Genomic DNA, 11,060 nt, shown 5'->3' on the forward strand with positions numbered 1-11,060 from the left:
AGAGAATGGTTTTAGGATTGGTTTCTGCTGGTCTCAGCTTCTGCTGACAGCAGAGGGGCTGGTTCCTCCAGCCTGGCCATGCCTTCTCCACCTTCCTATGTCAGTATGAGTGAGCAGGTGGAAGAGTGGCAAGCTGGAGCTGATCAGGCTGAAAACAATCCCTGCAAAATGGATGAACCAGGGAAAAAAAAAAAAAAAAAAAAAGGAATAAGAAAGAGAATGCACAGCTGGAAGGAGAGGGGAGAAGGCCAGAGAGCTGCTTTCTCCAGAAGCTTTTTTCCAAGTGACTTGCGCCAGTTTTTGAAACCACACCCTCAGTCGCAGACAGAGATGTAAATATGTCTGTTCCCAAGCAGAGGTACATCGTGGCGACACCCCTCCTCCTCAAAAGCGCCCACTTGGCTGCCCTGCGTGGCTGCAGCCAGCCAGGCTGGGGGAGGAGAGCGGGGAGGGGGCTTTGCTCAGGAGCTCCTGGAAACCCCTGGGAGCAACTTTGGGAATGTGTGAAAGCTGCAGTGGTGCAAGATGGAATAGGGTAAGGAAGGAGGAATGGGGGAAGAAGGGAAGGAAGGAAGGAAGGAAGGAAGGAGCTATTGTCACTGGAGAGGGTTTTGTGTGACTGGCAAGGCTGAGATTCTTGCAGGGAGTGAGTGAGGGAGAACGGGAAGAAGAGGCCAGACAGGTGGACAAGAGGGTCCATGCCATTCCTAGAGCTGTGTTTTCTTGAGATAAGTCTGACCTATTTGCAGTCACTCTGGAGCAGCAGCAGGAGTCGGTCTTTACGTCTGTCTTGACCTTCTATTGTGGCTCAAACATTGAAGGAGATTAAGGCAGTGATCAAACAACTCCCAAACGTTGAGGCATTGCCAGTATGGGTCCGCAGTGATGCAGAGAAGCCCAGACTTGCTGCCAGGTCCAAAACAGTCCATCTGGCATGTCCTGTCCTGGACCTATGCCAAACATATTGACTGGGGAGTCTGAGGCATCTGGAGGGGTCTAACTCACAGCATATGCATCTAGCGACGGTTCATCTGAAGATCCTGGAGGACCACCTCTCCAAGCAAGAGCCTACCACCACTGATGGCTCAGAGTCAAGTCCAGGTCACTGCGGCACCCAAAGATGCCAGAAGCATCCACCATGCCATTATGTTCTGCTTAGTTAAGACAAGTACAGATCCAGGTCATAAATAATTGTGGGGAGAGAATGAGAAGTAGGATGGCAAAAAGACTGAGATATAACAAAAGTACCAAAATCCATGTTTCAGGTATCTCTGGTTGGCCGCTTCAGTGAGAAGGAGGAGGTCTTCTTGAACCATGAAGCACAAGGCCCTTCTCAAAGTGAGGAGGGTGGGTGTACAGGTGTGTGCCATGAATTCTGTCTCCTGCTGCTCACACAAATATCTGGGCAGGTTGGCAAGGGTGGAAAAAAGGAAATGTGTGCTCCTTTTGCCAATTCCAGACTTTAAGGACCAGGGCAATCGGTCCAGTACCTTTCCTCAAAAAAAGGGGCCAGGAGAAGAAAAGCAACGTCTTCAGATAATATCTTCAGGAGGAACATGAAGAAAACACAGGGTTTTGCAGTTTTCAACACAATTTTCAGAGATGTGAAGAGAATGCTCTATCCCCATGCTGTGTCTCATGGGGTTGAATGCGTGCACCTGAGTTAGACAGTCCCCATACAGAAACCATGGTCCTCTGCTGGCATTGGTGGCACTGGTGGCAGTGTGGTGTGCATGAAGGTAGCAGGCAGCCCCCTCTTCTGAGGTCAGGAGAGCTGTCCTGGAATGGCCCATGGCCAGTGCATAGGGAAGGGCTAATATTTGGGTGCAGAAGCTAAAGATCTGCAGGCTGGGCTTTACTTCAAGTCCAGTCAGAACTTGAGATGGCTGGTATTTAAAAAAAGAAAAATAGGTTTGGGGTTTTTTTTAACAGCAAAAAAAACCTTTGGATCCCAGCTGGGTCCAAAGGCTGGTAAGATGTGAGGGTATCACAGTCCTTTATCGGGATTTTTCCATTTTCTGAGGTATCTCAACCCTCCATCTGCCCAAGATAACGGAGAGGCAGCCAAAATGGCATTTTAAACTCTTGGCTCTCTCTACCATCTATTGCACAAAGCCAAGAGCAGGGTGGGAGAAACTGGCTTTCTGGAAATGTCTGTTGGATGGCGAGGGGTCACACCCCCTTCAATAGAGATTGGAGTCGGGGGTCATTTTACATCTGCCTTTAATGAAGAATGGTGGGAAGGGAAACTTAGCTCCGATGAGCTAATTAAATATATATATATAATTTCCACTCTGCTAGCAAGGGGAAAAAAAGCCTTGGACCAGCCTCGGTCATTGTTTGTGAATTTAAAAATAAAAGTTTCTTGGCATTGGTTTCAGAGATGGAGGCAGTATCTCGCGTTGTCATTCCAGAGAATAAGGGAGAGTGAGGGAAAGAGGGATGAGGCCAGGCAAGGATGGTTCAGCTTGGCTACGTGTTGCTCAGGTGTGTCATGGCATTTGAGCCTCTTTTCCCTCTGGCTGGTTTAGGTAATCAACATCCTGCCCAGATGGTGAACCTCACCAGGGACAAATTTACAGGTCCCACACCCTACAGAGGCTGGAAATACCCTGCCGTGGGGTGGCTAATGCTTAGCAGTGCCATGAGCGGGTTGGAGGGGCTAAATGGCCCCAAGCAGGCTCACCTGGGACCCTCACCCCATGTAAGCTCCATTTAAGCTCAGGTCCAGGTACCTGCACCTGGCCTGAGCTCTGTTGGAGGTGTATCTGTGCCTAGCTGTCCTGGTTTCCTGACTGGTTGTTCCAAGTGGACTCCAGTCTTTAGCTGGTGGTAGCTTGGTCTCCAAGGTGCACCTTGGACCTGTGCTGCAGCCTTGTATTCAGCCCTGTCTCCTGCTGATCCTGACAGTGTCTTCACTTGTCTAAGGCTGGGACTGGAATTTGTCCCTGTTGTCACCTTGATGGTGCTGATCACCTGTGGGACCATGTTGGGGGTGTGCTTGGCCTGAGTTGAGCTCTCCTCAGTCCCAAACTGTGCTGGAGCCTGGTCCTGGGCTGTGTGTGACCTGGACCCACCCCTCCTTCTTGGGTGAAGGCCATGGGACCTTGCACGCCACTGCTTCCCTAGTGCCCTTAGGGTACTACTGCATCCCTTTTTCTGTCCCTGTGGCTTCTCAATGCTGGCTTCCCCGTGTCCCCTCCCACTCTGTGGCTCTCCACAGTGGGGACTTGGCACCCCTCCCCATGTCTGCCTGCCTCTGGGAGTCTTTTTTCATCTCTGTGTCTCTGAAGCACATTCATGTGCCTGCATTGTTTCCAAGTTATGATCCCAACCTGGCTACAAGTTCCCTGTCACCACACTGTGACCTGAAACTGGTCCTGTGCCACCATCCTCACCCAGTTCCATGACCCTGCTGTGTGTTATCCAATGGACAGCAGTCAGGGCATTTTACAGGGAGCTGCCCACGGAGCCCAGACCTCCACGAGATGTGAGAACACACCTTGATGTCATGCTCCATTTAGCCCCAGCTGTGCTGGAGGTATATCTGTGCCTGTTCCTGGCTCTCCTGGCTCACTCACCCAGTTTTCCTAGACAGACTCAACACCTGCTTTGTGGGTCGCTTCAGCCCCGCCTCTGTCTCTGCTTTGGTACCGAGGAACTATACCTGGAACAGGGGGGGTCACACCTGGGCTGAAGTCCCACCTGGAGTGTCCCCTCTTGGGAAACAGCCCTCTTCTTACTGATGACAAGCCAGGCCATGGTAGGAAGCTTCCTCTCCAGGGGTCTTGGTGCTGGTTTTTCCCTTCCCACCCTGCTGCATCCATTAGTCTGATGCTTTCTGGCAGCAGCTGCACATGGAACTGGAGACCTGAACTTTTCCATTCCCCAGCCCCCAGCGCTGCCAATCCCTCCGAGCTGGGAATGAGCACTAAACTCACTCTCCAGCAGCAAATGGGTCCCAGCTCTCCCTCTCACTTCCTGAGTCCCACGTGCTGTTCACTCCTTCTGAGAGGGGAGGAAGAGGAGCATTTCTCTCTGCCCCAGTGGGTCCAGCCCTGCTTGGCTTCTCTGCAGGCTCACGCTAGCTGTGTTGGGCTGTTGTGCTGGGCTGTGGCTGCTTCCCCCTTCCTGTGAGCACCTAGTGCCGCTCCTTCCCCTCCTCTGTCCCAGCAATGACTCTGGCACACTTGGTATGCTGTCATTCTAAAGAGTCTGATCCTGAATGCTTGGCAAAGGGAAATTAGCAATAATAGTAATAAAAAAGACACATAATCCCCCCGGACACATTATTCAGCCAGGGAGAGAGAGCAAAGCAGGGAGGGCCTGACTGGCCTCAAAGTCCTGTTTCACCTGTTTGTCAACTCAGTGTCCACCCTGGCGAGGGTCAGAGGAAACTCTTGGAAGACACTGAAGCCAAAGGAGGGTGAGAAAACTTTTCCTTGCTTTGGAGTCAGTGTCCCAGCCCACCTGCCTGGATTCCACTGTTGGAAAAGATCTCTGCACCTCCAGACACCCCACAGACTTGCTGGCAAGCTTGAGTTAGCTGCTGGTGTCCATCTTTGTGCAGAAAATGCTGCTGGCCCGTGCTTCCCTTTCCACTGACACTGAGCCATGTGGTCAGTATGCAGTCTAGGCTTTTATCCTCTCCAGGAGCAAGGCTGAAAGGATTCCCACGTGTGCACTTAAGACATTTTGTCAAGAGGTGTTGGCTCGCTCCTCACTGTGGTTATGGGAAGGCCTTTTTGTTTAAAAAAAGAAAACAAACGAATAGATTTCCCTGACACCCAGACTTATCAGGCACGAACCCAAGGGAGTTCCTTGTTTAAACATCGGGAGTACATTGCTGGATAACACCCCTCCTCTCCCTCCCCTCTGGGCGTTTTTGGGGGTTGCATCAGGCTTTTTTCTGCTTGTATTTGTTCTTTCTGAGCTTCTTGCTTCTGGACGGGTCTGCTTGGGGAAAGTGGGAGGACAGTGAGGGTCCTACAGTCTTGAGAGCTAGAACAGCACAGGGGCAGTGCTACTCTGAGGAATTGCCATGGCAGACCTGTAGGAGAGGATGCCATGAGCAGATGGAAACATATGGACAGTGCTTAGGGCAGGTCAGTGCCATGACATGAGGAGGCTGAAGTGGGAGAGAAAGTTTCCTCTCTCCTTTCCTATTAGGTTTCCCTCCCTTTTCTGCACATCTAAGCTGGTGAGGAAAAAACCAGTGTGCTCCCCTCCTCCCAGTCTTACAAAAACAGAGACTAGAGTCAAACTTGGAATTCCCCTCTGTCTCATCACTGGGGAGACAGGGTCTTGGTGGTGATCTCACCCCATCAGAAACCTTTCTGTGCATAAGGCTAAGCAAGCAATGAAGAGGGAGGATGGGGAGGGGGGGAGTTATGGCAGGAAACCAAGAACACATCAGACACTCTAAATTTAGATCTTTTTATTCAGCTCAGACAATATTCCTTGATTTCTCATTGTTCAGGAGAGGGCAGAGGGCAGGGGATCTATTGAAAGGCTTTGTCCTGAGAGATGCCACTTTGTCTGGATATATGGGGCGTGGAGGAGCCACACATCATGTTGGTCCGGCATGGGGGAGAGGAGCGTGTCCCACAGTTCCAAATGGGCTTGGGATGGGGTGGTGAGTGGGCACCTCTGAGCATCTCTGGCACCTGTGAGACAGAGCTTGGGGCTCCCCTGCATTCACAGGCCAGGCAGGCACCCATGAGCTGCCAGCCGTGCCTCTGCTTTGGGGCAGGTCCCCGTGGCAGCGGGACATCAGGCGCAGGGCATGTAGGATAAATACACACCCTATACGCTCTATACGTCTCACTTTTGTGCGTCTCAATGCCTTTCCGGCATTGCAGCTCAAACTCTATTTTTAAACTCTCTCCTTTGTTACGCAGGCCAGAAGATAGTGGCGGCCTGCCTCCTGCCAGGTCAGGCCTGCTGCTCTCCCACCCACCCCAGGGTGCAAGTTGTCCCCCACAGGGCACGGGGGGCACCCTTCCCAGTGACAGGGTGGGCTGTGGGAGGGCATGACCTCGCTCTTCTCTCCAGGCTCAAGCCACAGCAGGCACAGCGTACCGGGGTGCCGGGCTGCATTTGTGCTGCTGCAAGCCAGCTGCTGGTACAAGAGTGCCGCTGCAGAGTGTTTTGTCCCACCGTGACAGTGGGATGTGGTTTTGCTCAGGGCCCGCAGCTTAAGGGAGGTAAATGAGCTGAAAGTCAGCCGCAGCATCACCAAATCTGCCTGCCGCTGGTGTCAGCACCACCGGATGCGTGCAGGCAAGAGGACCAGTTCTTGCAGGTAGCACGAGCGGTGCTTTCCATCGTGGCTGATGCCCTGACCCCCAGCGAGGAGCGTTTTGAGTGGGTTTTGCTCTGTGAGCAGCAACAGCAGGTGGCGGGGGCCAGGGGGGGAGGAGAGCCGCTTGCTTTTGGTTTTCGACCCTCATCTTCGTTTCACATGAGTCATGTTACGTTCTGAGCTGAGTAACTGCTGGGGCTATTTTTACTCCAGCTCAGCAAAGCTCACTGCTGCCACTGACACCGCTGCTCGCTGCGGACCCAGGGGCAAAGGATGGGGACACGGTGAGTGGCAGAGGGCGAGGGCAGGGGTTTGGGGTGGTGTCCGTGGAAAGGGGGACCGCTGCCCACCTAATCAGTTTGGAAACAAAAATAGTATATGCCTTTTGAAAAACAACAGATGACCTGCTATGTGCGGTGTATTCACACACGCATATGTATATATTTATTGTACTGGGAGAGGGGCGGGGGGAGGGAGAGAAATTCCTTTAGAGTGCTATTCACCAGTCTGGAAAAATAAAGAAGGAAAGCAGAACATTTTTTCCTTTCATCAAAACAGGAAAGAGAGGGGGAATGGGGTGGGGAGCAGATCCATAGACATAATGGATGGTTGCCAGTGTAAGGAAATCGTTCCCTTCTACCCTAAACTTGGGAGTTGGGGTGGGGAAGAAATACATGGCAGTACGATCAAGGAAGGCTGCATCCCCTCCTCCCCACTTGATGCAGGGAGATGTGTGCACACGGGAAAGCGTTGGGAGATCAGTGCCCCTCAGCCTCACTTTTTGAATCCTGCTCGAGCTGCACATCCGCGGAGATGTGGAATGCCTTTGCCTTCTTCATCTCAAAGCACGGGGCAGGAAGGCAGAGGAGGCAGGAGCCCTCTCCCTCTCTGCCGTTGTCAGGGGCTGGGCTCTGCCCTCTGTATGTGTCTGCATGCTCGTCCCCCTTCCCCATCCTCTCCTCTCTGCCGGGTTCCTGCCAGGAATGGGTGAGATGAAGGAGGTGGTGAGGGGCTGGGGGAATCCCTCTGGCGGAGAGAGACGGGCAGAGGGGGATGGTTCCCAGGGACAGCCTGGCAGGTCCCATCAAACGCCTGCTCCCCAGGTAGCACCTTCCCTTTCTCCTGGAGCCGCCGGCTCTGCCAGGGTTTTATTCATCCTTGGAAAGCATTTTCCCTGCTGGTGCCAGGGGCGGGAATGCAAATTATGCAAGCCCTGGGTACCCTGAGGCTCTGCTTTTCTCCAGCACCAAATACAAACACCAAGTTCCTTGCCTGTCTCTGTCTCCTTCCTTTGGTCTCTCTTCTCCTTTCCTCCTTCTTCCTCCATAAACTGAACTCAGTCACTAGGAAGTCGGGGCAGCTCGGGTGTCAGCACCTCGGGGGCAAGTGGTGTACAACTCAGCGTGAGCTACGCACGATGACCCTGTCCCTATCCCCTGGGATAGTCGGGATAAGCCCCGTTCAGCCGGGGGCTGCGGTGTTAAACCAACTCGTCCACAGAATGGATCCCAGGGTGTAAACGAGGTGTAAGACTTACTCTAGGCGCCTCGTTTCGGTGCGGCGGCGTCTCCCCTCCATTGATAGCTGCGGCAGCCCCACGGCGTAGGCGCAGGGATTGCTCATCCTTCTCCTGAACTTCGAGACCGGAGCAGCAGCAACACCTAAGTTAGATACCTCGAGTGGGCGGGCTGACTACACGTTGGCTGTCAACACGTCTTAATCTCTTTCCATTGATTGTTTTCAAAATAGGACTCATCATGGAGAGGCTGAGACATCTCAGCTGTTCAGACTGAGTCTTGCTTTCCATTGTAAGCCCTGTTTTTCTTCCTGATGTTTCATAATTCTCTACCCCCCTCTGAAAAAAAAAAAAAGTAATAAATTATATATATGTATCTCACCCCTCACTTCATGCCGCTGTGGATGGTGACTAGTGCGATCATTTTTTCCACCAGCACGAGACGAGGGGAGAGCAGCCTTGCAGCGAGGAACTGCCTATTGTCCTCAGACACGTGTTGCTCTCTTCCCTAGCGATAAGAGAATAACCAGGGAGATGAGTTCAGCTGTTTGCAGGTTTGAGAGCTGTAGTGGTGGTGAAAGGGTTTTAATAAGAAATCCTGGTGCAGGCTCTTAGGAAATCTGGTTTTGTTGTGGTTTGTCTGCAGGGCCATTGCCAGCTAGCACAGTTGCAACCACATATTGCCAAGTTGTGCTCTAATGGGACATTTTTATGGTCCCGATGCTTCATGTAGCTTCAAAATACCTTCCCAATATGGTGATTTCAAGCTCTTATCCTGTGACATCTGGGACATCAATATCCCCGCAGGCCTCCATGCCTATTCCACAGGCCAGGTGAGGAGGAGATCCAGTCACCCCCATTAGTTTTAGGTGCTTGTGGGACAGATATCAAACTAATTTCACAGAAGTAAGAGAATCAAAGGAGCCAACAGCAGACTGAAGGCACAGCAGTTTTAGGTGTGTGCACCCCTATCAAATTCGGTGCCAGTGAGACTGACCCAGCCAGCCTAAAGACATCACTAGAGAAAAATCTGTCCCTGTCTTAAAAACAGAAAGAGTAAGGAAAAACCACTGAAGCCTGAGCAGCTTGAGTATCACTTTGCTGTATTTCCAGGCAGGGTCATAGGTAGATGATTAGTCAAATTCCAAACATCCTCTTCCTTGCTGTCTGAAGGTTCAACAGGGATTAGCTTTTTGTTTCTGATGTCGAGCTTCTAAAAACTGCCCAGCATCATCTACATGAAAATAAATAACTCTATTTCTATCCCGTCTAGCTTAGAACAGAGCCGGATATTTAAAAAAAAAAAAAAAAGACCCAAAAACCATCAAAAAACTGCACACCACACATATCTCCCCCAAAATCAGGCCCTGCAGCAGCTCTTGTTGCTACCAAGCAAGAAATTTGCAGCAGTCCCTGCTAGCTTTCTGCTGAGACCTTCTCCTCTCCAGCAGCAGTATCGCTCCCTGCTGAGGAATTTGATCAGCCCTCCCACACACAGGCTGTTCTGTCCTGGCCAGGCAGCCACTACAGCATGAGGGTCTCCCCACAAAGGTGGTGTGAAGGTGGGGGAGCCACACCTGCTTACATGAGGGCAGAAATCCTCAAAAGGCACCTGGGCCTCCACTGACCCCTTGGGAACCTTAAACACCTAACAGGGACATTCAGAACCCAGCTGTCCTCAGATCCCTCTACAGAGACAGAAAGACTTCTCAAATCCTCACCTTTCTCACTGCTGACTGCTAAGGAGCCCAAGGCTACAGTTTCTTTGGCTGGTACCACCTGGAAAGAGGTGAGATGGACTGAGGCTCTTTTAAAACCTTCTGTTTGAAGCCCTCTACTAATTTTAAAAGTTGTTTCCGCACCCAGGTGGACATCAGGGTTGCAGCCCCACACTGCTGGCAGGTTAGAGTCAAATTATCATAACTTGAAATGGCTGGTACACTGCTGGCAGGCCAGGATGGAGAATGAGGGGAATTCTAAGACTCTCTTGAGGAATTTGGGGTGGGACAGGGCTAACATGGCTGGAGCATCTAAGGTCTTGTTAAGATCTCTGGCAGTGGAAACGAGCAAAGGTATGCCTTGCATTTTTTCTTTGCCCCGCTTGAGCTCCAATATTGGAACTGAGCTACTTGAGACTTGGTTTGAGGCACTCCCAGGACCCCCCTTATCCCTGCAGTCATGCACCCCAGATGGCCTGGGCTTTGGAGCTGACGCGGCTCTGACCAACTCCCCAACTGTGGAGAAATCTGCCCGCTCTTCTCCTGGGTTAGGGTGAACAAAGGGGATCCCTTGTGACCCGAGAGCACCTTGACATGCTGTCCCAGAGGACCCAGGCTATTTTAAGAAAGCTATATGGAGGACCCCCAGTATTCCCTGTTTCCCTGTGCTTCCTGACGGACACCCACATCCGTGAGACCAAGGTCAGGTTCAGGGGCATAGCTAGCCAAGCTAGGAGATGCTGTCAGGTGCCTGCTACAGTGGAGCATTTAGGGGGCTGCCAGCTACTCAGTTCCAGTGGCTGCTCCTCCTGCACCTGGACACTTCAGATGGTGCATATGGGAGTGCTGGTGCAAGGGTTGGCTGCAGGAGACTTGCAAGCGCCCAGAGAGTCTAAGGGAGCATGTGTGATGCTGTGAGGTGAGGCCACCAGTATGGCAGCGGGTGTAGATATGTGAGAAGGGAAGAGAGAGGGTGAGAGTGAAGGAGAACACATGGATGCCCAGGGATGTGTGAATGAGACAAAATTTGCACGTAGCTGTGCATGTGAGTGGCTCGAACAGAAGCGTGTGCGTAGCATAGAAAAAGCAGGGAAGATGCTTGGGATTCAGAGCGAATGCTTGCCGAGCGCCTGCGGTGCATGACGGTGCAGGAATGTATTGGTGGATACGAGCCTGCACAAAGCTGGTGCAGAGATGCCTCCTGGTTGTGCCTGGAGTTGCTTTGTGAGCGTGCAAGTCAGTGCTGGGAGATCATTCGTATGTACATGAGAGAGTATTTTTTCAATAGGGTACGACTCTTTCTTGAACTCACCTTTTAGCAGCCTTCCCCTCCCCATCCCTCTCCCCCCACAGCAAATATCTGCTCTCTTAATTTCCCTTCACGTGTTTTACATCGTGGAGATAATCATGCAGCAAAATACCTCCGGGTGCCACGAGCAACACCAGATTGTTTCATAGCAATGTGTAAATTTCTCTGGCCTCTTTTTTTTCCCCGGCACACAAAGCGATGTAAGATATTAAA

This window comes from Hirundo rustica, chromosome 4 (assembly GCF_015227805.2).
Source record: "Hirundo rustica isolate bHirRus1 chromosome 4, bHirRus1.pri.v3, whole genome shotgun sequence".
In the NCBI taxonomy this organism is placed as follows: Eukaryota; Metazoa; Chordata; class Aves; order Passeriformes; family Hirundinidae; genus Hirundo; species Hirundo rustica.